General features: G+C 37.6%; 1 pseudogene; it reads left to right on the plus strand.

Annotated features, from left to right (window-relative positions):
• The first annotated feature begins 17,385 nt into the window (after window positions 1–17,385).
• Window positions 17,386–18,142, plus strand: LOC147505078 (kinesin-like protein KIN-UB pseudogene; annotated as a pseudogene).
• The last annotated feature ends 1,684 nt before the right edge of the window (window positions 18,143–19,826 follow it).

Raw genomic sequence — 19,826 nt, forward strand, 5'->3', positions numbered from 1 at the left:
CCGGATCGTCTTGACACCTTCATATAAGTGAGCCAAAAACTTTTCCAAACCATGGCACAATCTAACCAACAGCTTCTACAATCCGTTAAAAATTTAAGCCAACAGTTGACCCAAGATAAAGCCCAACCCAAAGGTGTGTTTCCAGGTCACGCAATACCTAATCCTAAAATAACAAACACAGCCTTTGAGGTAACCGATAATACGAGTAATGAATATGAAAATGTAGGTGAGCTAAATGCCATCACCACTCTCCGTTCTGGCAGAGTGGTTGATAACAAAGTAACTATGCCTATAGTTACCCCACCAAGATAACCCTACACCCTGCTATTTTACTAGATACGAAAGAGAAACTGAAGAGCCTACCAATCGTAGAGGTACCCGCCACAACACAACCTAAGAAACAGAAAGCCAAGGTTAAACATCCAGGTGATACCATTGCTAAATATAGAGAGAAACCACCGCTTTCCATAAAATTAGCCATGTTAACTAGGGATACAAATTATGAGGAGATTAGGGGCGTTTTCAAGAATCTAACTATAAACCTTCCCTTCCTCGAAGCTATTAAAAAAGCTACCACACCATGCTAAGTTTCTTAAGGAGTTGTGTACTACTAGGCGCGAAGACCAATATACCAAAAGACCTTTTTTAACGAACAATTCCCAACTCTATCCTGAACATAATGAAATTGTTAAGTACAAGGACCACGGTCAGTCCTACTATACAATGCACCTTAGGAGATTCCTATCTGACGACCGTTATTATTACACACGGGGGCTAGTGTTAACTTACTCCCATTTTAGTTGTATAGACAAATAGGTCTAGACGAGATGCAACCCACTAAAATGACGTTGCAATTAGCTGATCGGTCTATTAAGTATCCTAAGGGTGTGGTCGAAAATGTGCTGGTAAAAGTTCAGGATTTCTACTATCCGGCTGATTTTGTCATCCTCGATACAGAAGTCGCTAACGACTCTATCCCGATCATCTTAGGGCGTCTTTTCCTGGCAACTGCAAATGTGCTCATTAATTGCCGCGATGGTTCAATGTCCATGTCTTTTGGCCATCTTGCTGTTGAAGTAAATGTTTTTAAAATAAAGACACATTTACCCGATTCGTCTATGGATGGAGAGGTTAGCATGATCGAGAGCTTCGCTCGAGATTATTTCAACAACACGTTCCCTGATAATCATATGCCCAAATTTCTTTCCTTTGGAAGTTCAGACTCCAATATTTTCATCCCTACACTAGTCGATACACATATTATGGATGAGGACGAGATAGATGACTTTCTCAAAGATATAGAGGACTACCATAGTAATGTGGATATGACCAATCTAGATGAGGAATTCGATGAGTTTCTTAGAGCAGGTGATGATTTACCCTATCAAGAACTACTTTGCACAACATCCACCTCGACTCCCCTCCTTCCACCCTTTCAAAGGAATCTCGAGTTTGCACTCGATCTTTTTGTTTCTCCTGTGCTTCATAATTTTTTAAATCCACCTAGTAAACAAATACTTCAGAAGGACAAACCATTTGACACCTTCATTTTCAGACTTGAGATAGGTCCTACCTACACCATGAATGAGTTTTGTGCTAAACCCACATCCTCATTGTTTACATGCTTTCCTTCTACAACTTATCTATATCCACCATATCTTCCACAACCATTCACTTTTCCACACTTATTCACTAGGACACCCTCTCGTTCAAAGATGAAAAAGAAGGTGCATGCTAGGTTACGTTATAGGTCTATCCGACTTCGCTTTCAGTTCACTAGGTTGCGTCATAGGAAATCTTGGTGTTTGATTGTGTTTGGATATGTTTTTTGTGATATTTATTTATGGAATGATCCACAACTATTTCGGTTGTTGATATATGATAAACTGCATGTTCATACATATGTTTAGATAAAGTCTCGAGTATCTGACTATAAACGACTCAATTTTTGTGTTTGATGCATTTCCTTTCATTTCCATATATTGGTGAGTGCACCATTAAGGTAATCGGGCCCTCCCTATGGAGTGTGTGGTTGTAAGTACCGGATCCTAAGTCCACGTTTAACATAATTCACGTTTTCCACTTTTGCATGTTTTCTCAGATTTTTGAGTCATGTTTCTCTATAGGGTGAATTATGTCCTTATTGCTTATTGTTTTTCCTTATAAAAGTAAAAAAATATTAAGTAATAAACATAGTAATCATGGAAGTCTTGGGAATCTGACTTTAAAAGACCCACTTTTAAAAAAAAAAAAAAAAATTTTTAAACTCTGTTGTAAAAAATTTGTTTGGGGATCGGGTGTTCGTGTTTCTGTCCTAGAATGTTTTATGTCCCATTAGAGTTGCTTAGGCTGTTTAATTGTATTTCGATTCGGATTGACATAATCTATGAAATTTAGAGTTCATTTGTTCGCATAACATACGTCATGCACGCACTTTGAGGCATTTTCCACTATCTTATATGTCATCCATGGTCGGAATAGAGTGTTTTATGGATCATTGGATTGGAAATTCTCTCCTGATCATTTCCTTATCTCATTCGCAAAAATCGGACAGGTAACGAAGCGGCAATATTAGTTTGAAGTCGCGCTAAAAATCGACAAAATTCGAAAAATTCGAATTGGGCTTGGGCCCAACTCGCGCGCACCTGCGTCCCTTACCTTCACACCAATAGTAGCGATCTTCATCCTCCCAAACCGCCATTAACAATAAAACAAAGCTTTAAACCCTAACATAAAAAAAAAAAAAAAAAAAGAAGAGAAAACCAATACACAAACGCCAAACATCCAAACCCACTCCAAATCTTCTCAAAACCGTACCACCACCACCTCCACCAATTTAAATCACTAAAAACCACCGAAAAATAAAGAAATTCACGCTGCCGTGCCACCACACCACCACCACCATCATTTTATTTGTGAGGTTGTCCCTTATTGCTTCCCCACTACATTCCAAACACTCCAATGGCTCAACAACGTCGAATTTTGCCGGAGCAAGCATTTATTGGCGACCACTTCACGCTGTTTTACAGTGACAAAATGATTCGTAGAGATTGGAATATCTTGTGGTACTCGACCGATGCCTTTTACCACGAAGAGTTAGTCTAACGGTTTTACAACACGAGGGAGTTGGATGGGAGTAGAATTTTTGTTACGGTGGCAAAGAGGAGGAAGGAAGTAACTGCTGGGTTGTTGGTTGAGATTCTAGGCATTCCGCCTAGAATCCATCTGGATGCCATGTTACAGGAGTCCCAATATAATGGGGTCGAGCCGTTAATGAACATGACTGTTACCGAAGGGAACTACAATACAAGCTCGCATTGTGTTCGCCAGGCATCCCTTAGAACCAACCAGCTGGCTGCAGCTCAGTGGATTGGTCGGAACGTACTAGGGAAGGAGAATGTCAGCGACATCGGTCTGAACTGCCTCCACATTCTATGGATACTCCAGGAGCAGAAGTATGAGTTCTATATCTTGGAGTTTTTGCTTAACATGATTAGGGGAGTAGGAAAGTCGATTACACCTCTCCCTGTTTTAATAACGAAGATCATGCTAAAGTTGAGAGCGACTCCGACGTCTGATAGGATTTACCTCACCCTACACCGAAATCCTCATATTTATAAGGATTGTGTCCAACGAGTTTGGAGGTTGCCTGAGGATAGGGTAGAGGACGAGGAGGCTGGGGGAAACGAGAATGCCTCGGAGGATAAGGATGATGTGACTTGTTTTGATGCGGATGCCTTGGAGAGGTGTTGGTCAGATGCAGAACGCATGGCTGTGATTCATCGTGGCATGCGTTCACTTAATACTATCTGTGAATACCTCCGGACTCGACATGCTACTATCCACCATAACTTTGAGATTCGTACCCAGCGAGAGGATGAGCGGTGGGAACAGATGAGGGCTGAGCTAGAAGCTCAATGCCAGTTCCGGGCCGATATGCTTGCACGCTTCCCACCTCACGGGGATTCTCCTTCTGAGGATACATCATTGAGGCATGAGCGTCGTCGCCGAAAGACGAATGGTGCTGGCCCATCGGGAGCTCAGGAGCCATCTCCTGAGCGTGTGCCCTCCGCTACCAGTACCGACGTGTTTAAGGATAGTATAGCTTGATGATTTTTATTTGTAGTTTTATTATTGTTAGTTATTTTAATGTAAGTTTTAATTCCGTAATTTGAATTTTGTAGTGAAATGTACTTTGAATGAAAAATTTAATATAATCTTGATTATTTTCATTGTCGCGTGGTTGTTTAATATTGATCCCACCTTCCAAAATTGTTTGGGGGTGGTGTTATCTATTCCAGCATGATTTTTATATGACCCTCGTTTTTAGAAGTTATTTCGGAGTTAGGGTGAGAATATAGCCGATTAGGCATATCTATGAATAAAAATCATGGTAGGATGAAATCTCGATAAAATAGGTAGGTTCTATCCTAAATTCAACCTAAAAGATACTAGTGTTGTTTAAGAATCAAGAATATGAGTTGTTTCCGTTTTCGGATTTGGAAATTTTAGTATTTCCGGAAACTGCCGTAAAAACTTTTTGGCAACTTCCCGATCCATTTTAGCAACTTAAAACCTATATAAACTTCATTCATTCTACACTCACAACCCACACTACACCTAAGTTCCATCACTCACCTTTCACTCCCACGTTTCCCACGTTTCATCTCATTTTTCAACCATCAGCACTATGGAGCGCACCTGCGCCCCAGTGGAGCGCACCTGCACCCTAGTCTCTGTCAGAAATTTTGCACAGAGCTCACACATGCCCGAGGTGAGCGACTTCAGCTTCAAACACTTGGAACTCAAAATCATCGAGGCGACTTGCTGCGCCCAAGTGGAGCGCACCTGCGCCATGACCTCCGTAAACACAAAAATTTCTAATTTTATCTGCGGGTTGTTCCCAGATTATTTGCAGCTGTTCCAGAGCATCATTTTGAGATGACATGTCCTACAATAATACCGGAACAGTCTTTCGAAGATTTGTTCCGAAGCACTACTTATGGTGCTTGGTTTCGCGAGGCGACCACATACGTAGGCTGGGAACCGCTTATGGTAAGACATGCTAAACTTTATTCTCCAGCACTAGCATCTTATTTTTACGATAACTGCATTTTCTTTGAGAGACCAGATGGAGAACACTTGTTCTCCATCAACATTGATGATGAACCAATGGAAATTACCAGGTTCTTGCTAGCATTTGTTCTTGGACTTGCTATGCCCGCTGAAATACAAGACCCATGGTGTTATTGGGTAGATAATATGCATGTCTACACTTATGAGTTTTTGCATGAGTCGTATGGGGCAGGCATTTTCCGTATCGAGGACCAAGGGGACTATAACGTCGCTTTTGGTAGCCTGTCCATGAACATAGGAACTGTTATGTTTTGGATCATGCTAAACATTTTAGGGGAATGGCGTTTTTCTTCTGTGAATGATGCCACTTGCAGCATCTTCCTTGCTTTAGCCACGGGACGTATGTGCCATGACCTTCCCAGAACCTTGATGTCTAGTTTAGCTCGAGCCCATAGCATGAGGCATAAGTACCTTCTTATGCCTGTTCTAATTTCCCGTATTATACTATGTTTCTTTCCTATTTTTGTACACGTTTCATGGATTGGATTACGGTCGACACTGTATGACCCACCAATAGTATTATTCGATCTTTCCGTGCAATGACTTGGTAAGGGTTGAGGATACAACCTTATCAGGTTGCACCCTACACCCCGTCAGACCAAGTGGCGCTTAATAGGTTAGCAATAATAGATGATAAATGGTGGGAAGCCTGGCAAATTATCATGGCATGGCAGGACCCGAAGGAACCTCACTTCTTTATAGAAGAAGAGGATGAGGAGGATAATGAATAAAGCGGGAGATAAGGTAAGTTTTAATTCTAGTTAGTGTCTGCTTATGTCCCAAGCAATTTGATTCTTGTTAACCCCATAATGGGTGGAACTCTTATAGAGTTGCGTCAGTTTTTATATTAGTATGTTTTAACCTTGTTTTGCAAATGTTCCAGAATTTCACGCATTTCCATGGTATTTTTCTACCCTCTTTATTTAAATGCTTTGAGGACAAAACATGCTTCTTGTTTGGGGGGGGGGGCATAGAAAAATATGTAATTAAGGCATCTGCTAGGATATAAATATGTATAATATGCATTTGTTTTCTAGTTAAAATTTCAAAATTTCAAAAATATAAATAAATAAGTTCATGCTATACACTTAGGAATATTGGTATTGTTTTCCTTCTCTATGCTCTTAATAATCTAGAAGTCTCACGTAGCTTTTGCATTAGAATAATTTTTAGAAACTTAGGTTAATATGTAGGTAATAATCTTTGCATCTATCTATAAATATATTACATGAGTATCTATGATTGTTAGCAGTAAGTTTTTGAAATCTAGGTTAGAGTACTTATTCTACAAATCCTGTGAGAATATAGCCTAAAGCCTTATATGAGCGAAACATTTGAGAAATGACACAAAGGAGAAGTAAAATCCGGATAGAGATATCACACGTCCACTTGCTTGATCACTATGCCATATCCTAAGCGAGAATTTAGGCCCTCTTTGGATCGATATAGCCAGAAATTCAAACCTTTGAATTATTTTCCGCTAGTCGCCCCTCTGAGCCTTTCTTTAGCCTTTCATAAACCACAAATCCTCTACCCTATTACAAAACAAAACAAAATAAAAAATTCAACCTACCCAATTTAGATAAGTCTGAGAATAGAATGAGGAAGAAAGAAGAAGAGAAAAACCTGTGTAAACAAAAGTTAGTTAATTGCTTCAGAAAATAAAGAAAAGAAGTTTCCATCCAAAGAAAAGAAAAATAAAAATAGAAATAAAATAAAAACTCCAAAAAAATAGAATAAAAGGAGTCAAAAGCCAAAGAAAAAGAAAAAGAAAAATATATGGCTAAGGATGGAAACAAAGTGTAGAAGCAAAAGTAAATAACAAGGTTTTCTCTAGTTACATAATATGAAGACTCTATTATCTCAGACTTGTCCTTTTTGAATATCCATTTCCTTCCTTCTTAAACCATCTCCTAATCCCATGACACCTAATAAAGACCTCTAGCTCAATTAGGAATAGGTTAGTGTGATAGTAAAGTGGCAGATGTGTTTGATCGATTTCGGCTTCCTTGTTGTCATTGAGATTGTAAGGTAAAAGTGTGCCCACCGCATTAATCAGTAGTAGCTAAACTTGAGTGGAAAAATCAGTGTTATACCTTGACTATTATTGTGAGAACCTACTTAAGGACGCTATTCGAAGTTTGAAACGAACCTGCTAGACATTTCATAGTATTACTCATTGTATATATGTTTATTATAGATGATTGATTATTATGCATATATTAGCTTAGGTTTTAATTTTGATTACTCTATATGCATTGCTAGTGAGAGGTATAGTTAATTTAGAGCATGAATAAGGAAACAATAGTTTTATTTCTTAGTCGTTGTAGTATAGATGAAGTTTGTGAGTACCTTCACTAGAAAACTCTCACGAGGCTATAACTCGTCCACTAGGGAATTCCTAGTGGTTTAAGGCCTTGTTGCATATGGTCAATGCAATCGCGACTCAAATAAACGAGCAGATAGAACTCCATTTTTGGTCACTTATTCTAATTTCTCATCTTTGCTTGAGGACAAGCAAAATGTTGTTTGGGGGTGGTTTTATAAGAGCTCAAAACTGTAGTTTTAACCCCTTAACCATCATACTTTTAGACCAATTATGTGAGTAATAATTAAGAATTAATACTGATTACGTGTTTTTATGCATTTCAGGCTTCAAAGTCCATGATGTGCAGAAATGTGCCACTTTAGCGAGATAAAGGAGCAAAGGTCGGTTACTAAGGAGTTCCATGATTAAAGGCCAAGATTCAAGAAGACAAAGCCTTTGTAAAGCCCGGTCAAAAGCTGAAGAGTCGACGCGGGCAGAAACAACACACAAAGTCAGCAGAACTTCCAAAGGCCGTATCTTTGGACTCAGACCTTGGAATTGGGCCTACCTTATGTCAAAACGACCGGCTCGGAAAGAGATTTCTAATGGTCTAAGCCTTGATCCAATCAGAGGAGTACAAGTGGATGAAAAGTTTGTCAAAGCCAACTGCAAATGAAGAGGCCTTTTTGGACTGAAAGAATTGGGTTTTGGGCCTGATTCTCTGGCCCAAAACATGGCTCCAAGCCCATGCACGATTTTGGATCTGAAACATATAAAAACAAAGAGAAGCTTAGTTCTTAAGTATCTAGTTATATTTTAGAAAACTAGTTCCTTGTAATGGTAGCTAGTTAGACCTAGATTAGTTAGCCTCCATTAATTAGTTTTAGAACTTAGTTTTAGAATTTCAATTAGTTAATTAATTACTTTTTTCATATCTTGTTTTAGATCTAGTTTCATGTTTAATTAATTACTTTAGAACAAAGTAGATTATTAATTTAGTATTTGAATCATTGTTCTATTATTCATTAGATTAATAAAATAGTGTTCTTGATAATCTAGTTTCATTTTCTATTTACTTATTTAGTTCAATTCTTAGATTTACTTATTTGTCATTATTAGTTTAATTCAATTATTGCATGAGTAGTTCGAATTGAGTTTAAACAAGTAAAGTTTCAATCTTTATATCATGTCTTGTTCGAATTTGATTGGGAATGATAGCGTGATGATTCTCGGCTAAACCTCCATTAGAGGGGGTTGAGAATCCTTGATGAAAGCTTGATTCTGATTATCTTAGAGTCGTCGTAATTTCCTTTCCACTCTAGAAATGATTAGTTCACCATGAGAATGGGTGTAATCGTTCACATGCTAGTTATGAATTGGTAGAAATGTCATGTGTAATTAGGGATTAGGAGTAACAGTTAGTTGTTCTCTTGGCGATTCAATTCGATTACTGACGATTAAATCGTTAGTGGATTAAGTTGAGCTAAGGTTGAATCAATCCCCCTCTAACTCCTTATCATAGAATCGACGTAGTATTCCCATAGTTGTTTAAATAGTCGACTAGTTGCATCTTGTGGGTAGTTGCATCGTAGTCTAGTTATCATTTCGTAAATCTCTCATTAGACTTTAGTTAAGACTATTTATACATAGAGAACATTACCATGCGGAAGAACTAGGAGTGGAACGAATCATCTACTCCACTTTATCTCAATAGGATTGAGAGTAGAAATCTTCGATAAATATAGGCACGTAATTAAGTTTTAGTTTACTTACGTTTTGAGTTTTATCGTTCATTTCGTAGGTAAACTTTATCTTTTTAGGTTTATCAACTCTTGATTATGGAACTCCGGGTTAGTCATTGGAATTTGAAGTATGTCGGAGATAATTTCCCTAGTCAATTCAAATCGTTGTCCATAGGCATGGAAATAGAATTTACCATGTTCATGTCAGCTAAATTGGTAGAACATCAAAACTAATTCTCTGGAATAAGTAGCTTCCGAATGATATAGAAGAGGCATCCTTCCTCGACATACAATTTATGTGTCAAAATATGGAGAATTAGGCCTTCATAAAAAGAATTCAAATAATTTTTCTCTGGCACTATCTTTCTTGGTTGATCCATTTGAAAGTATAAGTGAGGGAATGATAGTGAAGAATGCGTGAAATGAAGATGATGGAAAAAAAAAGATTTATAGCTAATATATGAGCCTTTACAAATCAGGATGGCAAGTGTAGTTTGATCCAGAATTAATATGTTTAAAATACAAGTGAAACATGTGTTATTGTTACACATAATTATGTAACAGCAACTATGGGTATCCATAGTAGGTCTTTTCATGTCAAAATTCCAAGACAATTACCGAGGAGTTCACAATGTTAGAAAATACGGAGGAAGGTTTCACTTGGCAGTTAGACCAACATATATTTTCTATCTTGAGTTGTCAAATAGGGTATTAAAAATAACGTCCCTAAGACTGTTACTGAGGTATGCAAAGAGATAGAATGTATGGAGGTGAAGTAGCCACAGTATAGTTAGACCTACAGGTAAATTCTGAATTGATGTAGCAAACCTCAATAATGACAGATGGATAGAATGATTGAGCTGCGTGCGCGACATGTGTTAGGCCAACGGTGGAGCGTGCACGACTTTCTATAAACACAAGGAGTCAAGATTGATTTATTTTTGTGATTTTTTTATTTTTTTGATTTGTTATGTTTTTTATGATTTTTTTATATTTATGATAAAGTAAAAATACAACTAATACACACAAATGTTAAATAGGGGACTTCTCAATTTAATACGTAAACCGAAGCAATGTTTGAGAATTATTTAACACACCACACTAATATACAAAAACATTAAAGAAAAGGAAAGATGGATGTTACATAGATCTACACTTGTTGAAGGATGTTATGCATAACTAACAATATGATAACGATAAACACCGTTATCAAGAAGACTATGAATGCAGCATCACGTTGCTCCGTTTCGAATTTCTCGATCGGATCCATTATGTTGAAAACGAGGAGAGGTGGTGAAGCTTAATTTGTGGAGAGAGAGAATATTTAACAAATGAGCTACCAAAATTATCAGCATGAAAAATGTCATTTAATGGAATATCGCATGCTCAAATGTAAACTTGTTTAAGAAGTAGTTGATACAACTAAGATTAAAGCCATTTCCCATGTCCCTAGTAGGCAACATCAAATGTTGAACACGAATCTCGTTGGGCACTGTGTTAGTGCTAAAAGGGAATGGAAAAGAAATTAATATATACATGGTGAGTTTTTTAACGTCAGATCCTCAAGACGATTCCCAACCCGTGGGAGCAACTGCATGGTGACAAAGTTTATCCTGCTGAGCTGGTGTTTGGAAAAAATATACCTTATACTGGCAAGTATCTGATAGTGATTGAAGACCTGGACAGAGTGGTGTTTGACAATGCACACACCACCCCATTCGTCGTGCACGTCATTTACGAGAAAAAGTACTTCGACCATTACCTATTCGGGATGAGTGAGATTTACACCAAATGATTAATTGAAGTTCGCAAGGAATATAGTAGAAAAGGGAAGAAAAGGACGGAGGAGAAATTTTTGGTACCCATTGTTTACTAAAAGGGACGATTGCTCGATTATCAGAAGACATTTATACTCAATTCTGAAATAGAGTTGTTGTGGACTACAGTTCTGGTGCTTGCAACTATTCACTCCAAGATAATAATGAGATAAGAAAAGAAAGGAGGGCCTAGGTACCAAAATGGAGCACTCCCTTTATATAAGAATGGAATGGAGTACACTAAAAAAAAAGTCGTTTAAAATCAGAAACTTGAGACTTTAATCAAACTGTGTGGGGTCCTTAATAATCAATTTATCATAAATCAACAACTAAAAAGTTTTGGGTCTATCCAACTAACACGTTTTTCACCCCCAAACAGATTCAGACACCAAGATTCGCTACCCCGAGGTTTAGAAGACCGAGAACCTAAAGGAGAGTTCACTTTGGTTTTTCTCAAATGGAATGGTATTCGAGTAGATGATGATGAGAAAAACGATGCTCGTAAAGCACACTTAGGATGTAGATGTTTTAGAAGGAATGAGTAATTAGGTTTAGTACTAAACTCATTGAATAAGTGGGGCTCTACTGTATCGTATTTGAAAAAGAAATGCTCTTGTGGTTCATTCATGGGTATGACGTTCGCGCCAGAAGGATTGAAAAACTCGTGAAGAACGTGAGAGGCGAGAAAGTCGAGTGCAAACTCAAGGTTATGTTGAAAGGGTGGAGAATGGAAAATCATGGTGATAGAAGGTGGGTGGGTTTCTATAGGTGGTAACTCATCAGAGGCTCTCAAGAATTCGAAGTATTTGTCATCCAACTTGTCTGGATTGACATGACAATCCTCATCTACAAAAGTATGTGCATCATTAAGGTATTCGTCAATATCCTCAGTAGTGAAGTCGGCAAAGAAATTGTGATATTTGTCATCCTCCACAAGAAGAATGGGTACCAATGTTGGAGTTAATACATCAACCAAACTGAAGATCATGTTGATCTCACCATCCATAGTTTGTGGCATCGGTTTGAAAGCATTTTTTTCCACAGTGAGATTTCCAAAGGACATGGTCATGTAACCATCACAACAATTGATGAGGGCGTTTGCAGTTGCAAGAAATGGACGCCCTAGAATGATAGGAATGGAATCACAGACAACTTCTGTATCCAGAATGACGAAATCAACGGGATAGTAAAATTCTTGGACCTGTACGAGGACATTTTCCATAATGCCATTGGGATACTTAATGGAACGATCGGCTAATTGCAGAGCCATGTTGGTAGGTTTAAGCTCATGAAGACCTAGTTGTTTAAATATGTAATATGAAAGTAAGTTCACACTAACTCGTAGGTCTAGTAGTGCTGTAGCAGTATATTTGTATCCCAAAGTACATGGAATGGTTGGTCTACTAGGGTCCTTATATTTGACAACACCATTAGATTCAGTGATGGTAGGGAACTGTTCGGTGAGGAACGCTTGTTGATGAACATTGGTTTTCCTTTTTGTTGTGCACATATCTTTCAAAAACTTTGCATATTTCGGAAATTGTTTAAGGACAATGAGAAATGGTAAGTTGATGGTCAAATTCTTAAAAGTTTCTCGAATCGCATTAAAATTTTTGTCAGGTTTGTTCTTTGCCAAACGGGCAGGAAACGGTGCCTTGGGTATGAATTTGGCATATGGATCGGCTTGCTCCTTTCTTAAGTTATTAGTTGGTAACGTAGTTGGAATTGGTGCTTCCAGTGTAGGTTTATTATAAAAAATAGGTACATTAGAAGTGTGAGCTACCTTTGATTGATCATCTGGCATACGTATCTGATTGTTTATGGTTTTGCTAGATCTAAGAGTTGTGATTGCATTCACCTCACTTTGGTTTGGATTACTTGTACCAGGTGTATTATTGAGTTCAAAGGCAGTGTTTACTGGCTTAGGGTTTGGAACAACTTGTCCAGGAAACACGCCTTTCTGATTCTTATCCTGAGCTAAGAGTTGAAGCGATTGTTTGATAGACATCAGTATTTGAGATTGTTGGTTCATGTAAGCCAAGAAAGTATCATTCATTTTATCAGTAGTGAGTTGCACAGGTGGTGCAACAGGGACTAATTCACAGTTATTGCTAAGAGGTTGAGGATGATAGCCATAATATGGATTGGATGGAGGAAGGCTGTGGTTAAGATTGGAATTACTTGGAAACTGATTTTGATTTTGTTGGTATTACTGATTATTTCCTTGATGGTATGGAATATAGTTGGTAGATGGTCTAACAGGTGGATTGGCAAAACCTGGAGAAGCCATCTGTTGGCATTTGGGCGCCAAGCGAAATTTGGATTTTGTCTCCAAGGTGCATTAGGGATGTTGAATGCACAAACCTCTTCCGATGGTTGTGAAAATGAAGCATATAACAAGGGACAATACGCATCAGGATGGTCAGTACTTAGATAAAGAACACATGGGGAGGTGTTAACGTTTATGACTTGTTTTGGTTTTTGATCGTTTACCTGAACTGCTAGGGCATCTACTTTTCTAGTCAGGGATTCTATTAGATTTTTTAATTCGGGATCGGGTTTTACCTCAAAAATAGATGTAGCTTTTGTAACAATGTCCTTAGATGACCTAGAAGAATCAGTGTTACCCCAATGTGTACCTCTTGTTGCTTGTTTTTCAAGAAAATTATATGCTTCAGTAGCTCCTTTGTCAATTAAGCAACTGCCATTCATTATATCAAGTGTTTCTTTTTGATGATCGGAAAGTCCATTAAAGAATGAACAAACAAGGATAGCGGTGTCGAGCTGATGATGAGGACATTCTAAAAGAAGATCAGTAAATCGACTTCAAGCTTATGTGAAGGATTCATGAGGATTTTGACGAAAGAATTGGATTTTATGAAGCATTTTAGTAGTTTTATTTTGAGTATAAAATTGTAGCATGAAAGCTTGCACAAGTTTATTCCATGTTTCTATGGATTGTGGATGTTGTCCTGCTAGCCAAACTGACGCTTTATCAGATAAAGTGAAAGGAAACAACCTAAGCAAGACTTGTTCGGTAGAGACTGATGGATGGTGAAATGTGGTGGCTACTTGCTAAATCTTATGGAGGTGATTGTAAGGTTTCTCATGGTATAGACCATGATAAACAGGTAACAAGCCAAAAATGTTTGGCGGGATTCGAAAATCGATGACAATATTTGCGAGTTTTATACAGGAAGAAGGTCTTTCTTGTAAGGCAGTATAGAAGTCCGAAAGGGGCTTCTCGACTGGTGGAGTTTTGTCAGCCATAACGAATGAAGTTAATGGCGAGAAGGGATCATGATGATTTTTATTAACAGGTGAAGAACTATGTTGTGGTAAGAACTTACACAATTTCCTATCGTATTTTCTCCTATGATAAGTATGTTCAAATTCTTTATTATTACCAGATCTTAATCTCATGCAAGCATAAAATTAGATATAATGCACAAAATGAACTTATTAGTACTTGAATGAATTTTATTATTTTCTGAAGCATTAGAAGTGAACAATGTAGGCCTAAGCTACTGCTAACGTAGTAGTGAAGCTAAGAATATGTGTGCATAAACCAACAACGAGGTCACAAAAAAGATATGAGGGAGATTTTCCGTGCAAGCACAGTTCTAATTAAGTAACCTCAATCTTTTAAGTTTCCTAGACATTGTTGGAATATATTTAAGATTTATGGGATTTTTTTTTAGTTAATTAAAATTTATGCAAAGGATAAGGGCACAACATTACCAGATACAACCTACTTATATAAAGTACAATCATGCAATCATGCAAATACAACCTACTTATACATTACCAGATACAGTAGCATGTAAAGATACTTTACTCATATGTATAGAAATACTAATAGGCAAAGTTGTATCATCAATAAATACTTCGATAAGTACAGGCAAATACACATCAGTAATACGTATATGTAGGCTAAGAGGCAAATATATATTACGTAGACGTATATCTATGCTAACAGGTGAATTTATACTACACGTGTTCTGCATAATATTTTGATTATGTCAATACTCATTGAGATTATGTGTGTCATATAGAGAGCAACTTCACCCCGAAGGGCTTAGAAACAACTTACCCAACTCAGATTTTAACTCTCGTTGGAATTCTCTCCTCTTTTGTGACAAAATCAAATTATTAAACAAAACAGTTTACTCATACGTAGATAGATACTAAACATGCAGCAACAACCACTTATACGTATATATAGATATAACCATGCAAAACAGTACCACGGACATGTATATATACATTTAGATGCAATTCATAATCACTTAATCATATATATATATATATATATATTAATCGTATTCACATGATTCATAGATATTTCTAACCTAATACGCAAATAATAGTCCATTACCTATGACATGATAGAGAACACATGTGAATCATACAATAATAATTTAATATTAGAACTTGTTAGAATCCCGCAAGTCCACCAAAGAAATGAAATAGTCGTTTCAACCCGTGGACGTCCCGAACACCAATAGGAATTAGGAAATAGCTGTTGCAGTTGCAAAAACTTAGGCCCTTTCCTTGAATGAGAAAGACAAATAGGTGTTGCTATTGAAAAAATTGCAAGGACAGAGAACATCAACCAGCGCGCGCGAGGTATTGCCGGCGGATGCGAGTCTAATATCGTGCACGCGACAGTAACGTGGACAATAGGCCAATTTTTTCACAGAAGTCTTAGGTCAGTGTGTTCTCATTTTTTTTTCATTTTTTTAATTTAATTTAATTTATTTTTTTATAAGCACGTAAATGTTACATTATTTACGCCTAATGTTATATCAGTTAGTCTGTTTACTTTATTTGTTTGATTTAGTTAGTTCGTGTTTAGTGATTTTGCATGAATTAGAGTTAAGTTGATTAAAAGTGTCAAAACTATCGAGAATGCGTGAGTTCGTGATTTGCTTGGCGTTAGTTGTTGTTCAATGGAGGTGCTCAGTACTATTGGGAATATATTGTTCGGTGGTAATGCGATCGAGAATTGAGTGGACTGCAATCACATGGATTGATCCCCTACGCGCCTATATAGTGGGAAAAATATGGGCGGACGCCTTTAAAGTGAGGTGTGGATCTGTTTGTCGGAATATGGGCTTGGCCAAAGTGATCCATGAACATGAACTATTGGACCAGATCATGTGCTAAAGACCGGACCAGGTGCTTCCATCTTTTATACTTAAAACTTAAATAGAAAAGCCTATATACATTAAAGCCCACAACAACTAACAAAGCCCATAACAATATAACCCACCATACATCCGGACCACCGAATGAAGGAATTAGTTTCCTTCTTCATTCATTCTCACGAACAGAAAACCCAATTTACAATTTGAACCAAATAAATCGATTACGTCTCTAAACCAAACACGACTTTCCTAAATCGATTCCAATACCCTCGGCTACCAAAAACCACATATAAACTTTAAAAATCGAAAGGAAGAAGGCTTTCTTTTGCAAGCAGAAACTCGAGTTAGCGCCGGCGGAATTGAAGCTTGGGCAAACCAAATTGGGAGGAGACGACACCACTGCTGGACTACGGTTTTGTGATGATTATCTCTTCTTTTAACTTCATTTTTCCCATCATTGATATTATTATATGTAACTAAACCCAAGTCTAGGGCTTAGATGAAGCCCTATACTACTGTCTGTGTATTGATATTAAATTTAATGATTACTAGTTAGTTCAAAATTGTTTTATTCTTCTAAGTTCATAAATTCATAGTAAACTTATATCCTTCATATTGTATGTCAGGTATCTGATATAGTTTGATATTCGTTGTTATTAGTTAAGCTTGTGTTGACTGTTGATGTCAAGTTTAGATATTCTTTGTGTCGTAAAAAGATGAGTAATCTTTTAAGCTTGATCATTAGTGTTGAACTCTTAGAAGATTCATGTTTAGTTAAGATTTATCACGATCATATCTCTGAGAAAGCAGTTGATTCTCATCGATAATGCTACTCGTATAAATCTGGAACATTGAATTTGGTTCTAAATATACAAATAGAAGTTCAAGGTGGATTCGATAGTCCTAGAATTCTTTTCCCTTGGTAAAACTCAATTGTTTAATTTATTATTTTCGTAAACGTAGTTAAATTAATTAGCTTTAGTTAACAGTAATTCCAAATTTCTATAAAACAACATTGTCGAATTAGGTTAGGTAATATTTTAGTATTCAAATGTCCCTAAGTAGCAATCTCTGTAGGATCAACTCGTTCGCTGCAACTATTTTTAAGGATAGATGTGCGCTTGCGATTTAATTATAGGGTTTAATTACTCTATTTATTTAGGCCAGTTAAATTCCTATCAAGTTTTGATTGGCGCCGTTATCGGGGAGTGTGGAAGCTTGGGATATGGCATCCTTGCTGATGCTTCTTAAAAGCTCGGAGAATGAGAACACATGTGGGGTAGCAGCAAGTGCTATTGCAAACCTAGCTGTAAATGAGACCAATCAAAAACATATAATTAACCAAGGAGGCATCAGTTTGTTGTCGATGACTGCTGCTGATGTTGAGGAACCTGATCATCTCTTTGTGGATGCTGCAACCATTGCTAATCTATGCGGATTTGCTAAGTTCCATACAATACTAAGTGATCAAGGGGGTGTAAAGGCATTGTTGGGAATGGTCAAATGTGGACATCAAGATGTTTTTGCTGAAATGGCACGTGGAATTGTGAACTTCGCAAAATGCAAGTCTAGGGCATCAACTCAAGGAATAATAACTGGGAGGTCTATCCTGCTTGATGATGGAGCGCTTTTGTGGATTCTACAGAATGCCAAGAATGAAGCCTCTCGAATAAGGGGTTATATTCAGCTTGCACTTTGTCACTTAGCCCGGTATGAAGTCAATGCCAAGGACATGATTAGTGGGAGTGATCTACATGAGCTGTTACACATATATCTAGACTGCTTTGAAAAAGATATAAAGACTCTTGCCACTCAGACTCTCAAATCTAGCCCCACATTCCAATCTGAACTGCAGCAGTTAAAGTATTGATATTTGATACTGGGACTTTAGAAAATAAATAAGCGGAGCAGATGCTGCAGTTTGGTAGAGGCCCATCCCAGGATAGTTGTACTCTTCTATCTTAAGAAGGATATTCGTCTTATTGAGGTGATTAAACTGGCACATCCTTCATAATTTTTGTTGAAGGGGTAGATTCGGTACAATGATGGTAAAAAACATTTGTACTTAATTGTACTTATATGAATTTCATAACCATGAAACTGTATACCCAATCCAACAATCAACTACAATCTTCTGATAAAAAAATATATATATTATTTAAAAAAATAATAATAATTGTACCACTGCAATCTCCGGCAGCGGCGCCATCATTTTTTTATTTTTTATATTTATTTATTTTATTTATTATTTATTATTATTATTATTATTATTATTTATTATTATTTATTATTATTTTTTAAGTAGAAATTTTATTCATAATGATAACGAATTTTACACAAAATTAGGACAAGCGTGCAACAAGTTGTGCCGCAAGTCCTTTCTGAATAACAAATCCTATCATTCTAAAAACAAAGTCATTAGACCCAGCTGTCATAACGTTATTGTCCATAACTTTCTGAAGTCTCTTGAGGAGCTCAACAGACTGTTGTCCCAAGAACCCAAACGTGTCGAAATTGAACGGAATAAAACAATGCTGGTTAGCTATACAAGTTTCCTCAGGCTTATCTATCTTCCCTGTTGCTGCTCTCTTAGCTGCTCTTCCCACCTCAAAGACTCCATTTCCAAAACCTACCAATGGAGAGGTTCAAGTTACATCAACACATGCATGTCTCCCCTCATACCAACTGTAGATCAATACATCCGCAGGCCGAAGTGTAGATCTTCCCTCATTCGAATTAGCGGGAGCCTCCTTCTTCACTTGTACCCCAGCCCTCCAAAATGCATCACACAAAATATCTTTGATTTGATCATGTTGGTATTTGAAACCTGGAAAATGTCTACAATGTGCTGCATGGTCCCCGAAAGCATCTAGTTTACTCTTTTTGCAAACAGGGCATAGACCACCATCAGAGTACAAAGGAATAATGAGACGGTACCGGAGAATAGAGCGACACTTCACCGTGACATACGCTGTCCAAGTCCCTCCATCAATATAACAAGTAGAAAATCTTACGTTGTCCAAGGACTGCTTTCTGATGAGCAGATAACACAAACTCCCTCTCAAGACCAGCAACAATCTTACCATCGAATGCTTCTGCCAAAACTTTTAGTGGTTTTGAGGGGACGATAGCATTCACAGCCATATAACTGAGGTCAAAATCGGGTAGACAAAGACTCAATGCACTACTAGCAACATCAAGAATCTAATCCAAAGGCACTGGCCGGCAACTCCTAAGAATGTGGTTCTGAAGCTCAGAAGTCTGACAACGGGAGGCCACAAAAGCAAAAGTAGAGACATCTGTGGCACAATAAATACCTAACCCACCAAGACGTAATGGGAGTGTCGATAAACGCCACTACAAATCACCGAAGTTAGGACCATCAAAAACCACAATACCTAGAGAACACTGTAGAGATGCCGATCAAAAGTCTTAGCTGCCTCTCTAAAAAAGGATGGTGGACAAGTATGAATCACAAAGACCAACTTAGAGAGCCCAGCACAAGCACGTAAGAGAGCTAACTCACATTGTGGATCTTCCAACATAGCTAAATGGTCCATCAAAGTCACAAACTTTTCAACACGCTTGCGAGCAAAGCCCATGACAAAGGATGAATCAGTGTTAACCGTACGTCCAATCAATCTGACTCCCTGTTGAGGATGGGACAAATCTG

Source organism: Coptis chinensis, chromosome 4, assembly GCF_015680905.1.
Source record: "Coptis chinensis isolate HL-2020 chromosome 4, ASM1568090v1, whole genome shotgun sequence".
Classification (NCBI taxonomy): domain Eukaryota; kingdom Viridiplantae; phylum Streptophyta; class Magnoliopsida; order Ranunculales; family Ranunculaceae; genus Coptis; species Coptis chinensis.